The sequence below is a fragment of the Fundulus heteroclitus genome, chromosome 12 (genome assembly GCF_011125445.2).
Source record: "Fundulus heteroclitus isolate FHET01 chromosome 12, MU-UCD_Fhet_4.1, whole genome shotgun sequence".
Lineage (NCBI taxonomy): Eukaryota > Metazoa > Chordata > Actinopteri > Cyprinodontiformes > Fundulidae > Fundulus > Fundulus heteroclitus.
In genome coordinates this window covers 46,378,968-46,381,082 of record NC_046372.1, presented here as the reverse complement: position 1 = coordinate 46,381,082, position 2,115 = coordinate 46,378,968, and positions in this window count along the sequence as shown.

The following is a 2,115-nucleotide window of genomic DNA, read 5'->3' as shown; positions in this document are numbered from 1 at the left end:
AACACCAGATGACTGGGCACGTCAGGGTCAGGCCTCCGCTGATTGGATGGGAGAATTCGTGGGCGTGGTCAGGTAGATAGTAACAGCTCAGGCAGCAGTTGAGATTAGCACGCTGTAGACTGACTTTGGGGAGAATATAGAGTCAGTCTATTTTACCACAGAAAAGCGAGGAATTTAAATTAAACCCAATTCCATCCTGTAATTAAGAACACAGCACACTTCCGTGAAAGCATTATAAATTCAAAAAACGAAACAGGTTTTAGATCCAAAGGTTGGATAATAATCATTACGCGGATAGTTTTCAGTCTTCTGATTGGATGACAGAGGCTCTCTTCTATGATCTATTATATCTCTGTCGTAGCTGTTGTGGAGCGACATCAAGCCTTGCAACCCTATCATAATCATTTTTATTCGCTAAAATTTATGGGTACAAACAACAAATCTGACTTCGTATTCTAACGATCGCATTGTGTAAACAACAGACAAGTAACAGTAAGGGGAGACGACAGACCCCTCCGTTATCTCATAAACACTTACATTACCGTGATTTAGAAGAGGAAACATTGAGGTAAAAAATTTTAGTTGGTGCTTCTTTTAGAGTGAGGCCACTGATAAAATAGGCAATTTAACCAACAAAACTGGCGTAACAATCTCCATGTATTTTATTTGGGTAGATCTTAATCAGTATGTCTGTGTTAATATTCTACAAGTTCAGCAGGTAAAATAAACCTAAATAGATTAGTTAAATTCTTAAATGTACTCAATTAACTAAATTTATCCAATTCTAATAATAATATTAATATCTAACTGCTTTGTAATTAACAAAACAAATGTCCCTGAAATATTAGTAAACGTAGTATTTTTCCATTATAGTATTTTAACAAGGTGGAATGAACAAAAACCTTTGACCTGACAACCACAGCCAACGTGCACTGGAATGGTAATAACTGCTGTACGCTTGAATTTAACACAACCCTTAAACTAGTTAAACTGGAACTAACTGATCCCTCGTACTTTCTCAGTCACAGTTCTTAACAAGCACAAAGCAGATCTGGTCATTCATATTCCACCCCATAAATAATAACACATCATTCTCACAGTTGACTGAACATCTTTAGATGTTCTGCTCAAAGTGTTTGGGAAGGGTTTGTTGCTAAAAATTAAGTTGCTAATGTCGTTCTAATCAAACTATTGTTGAACATTACTTCTATGTTCTGAAAACGGAACTAAGTTTGGCTGAAGAATGAATACCTTCTAAAACTAGATGTTTTAGCACTTTGCTGTTCTGAACTACCCTGGTTGTAACAACCAAAAACAAAGGAGAACTTCTACTAGGGGTGATTGTGGTTCAGTAGAAAGAATATAGTTCCTTTGCAATCAGAAAGTTGTGGTTTGTTTCCAGCTTCCTTCCCTGCAGATGTTGATATGCTCCGGGCTCAGGCACTTTACTTCCAGTACCATGTAACTTGGCGTCACCCTGCATGTTAGAGTATACATGTACACATTTATACACTTTATTCAGTCTGTCTTCAGCTCATCCACAAAACCAGACAGGTCCAAACCACAACGAACAATTAGAACAGCAGAGAGGATCATCAGGAGTGACCGTCCATCCATTCAGGGCCAGTACAGGTCCAGTAAAGGGCAGCTGACATAGTTGTAGAACCAACTCATCCAGGTCAAAGGTTCTTCAGACTTTCACCCTCAGGTTGGCGCTACAGAGCGCTGATGGCTAATAGGAGCCGACACAGAACCAGTTTCTATCCCCAGGCTGTCTCTGAAGAAAACTTTAGTCAGGGTTACCAACTATTCCGCAGGAAATAATGAGCAGATTTGAGCTTACTCAGCAGGTTTATATAATATATATATATATATATATATATATATATATATATATATATATATATATATATATATATAAATTCTAAACTATAAAATCAACCCCCTTATTTCTTTTCATTTGCCTTACATGTACAACGCATGGCCAAATAAGAGATAACAAAAACTAGTCAGGTACGATTACTTGATGAAGCCAGTCTTTCCAATGGTCCCCATTACAAACTCATGTGAACATCATTTTAGATACTGATATACACTCAAGCGAAATGTATGCAA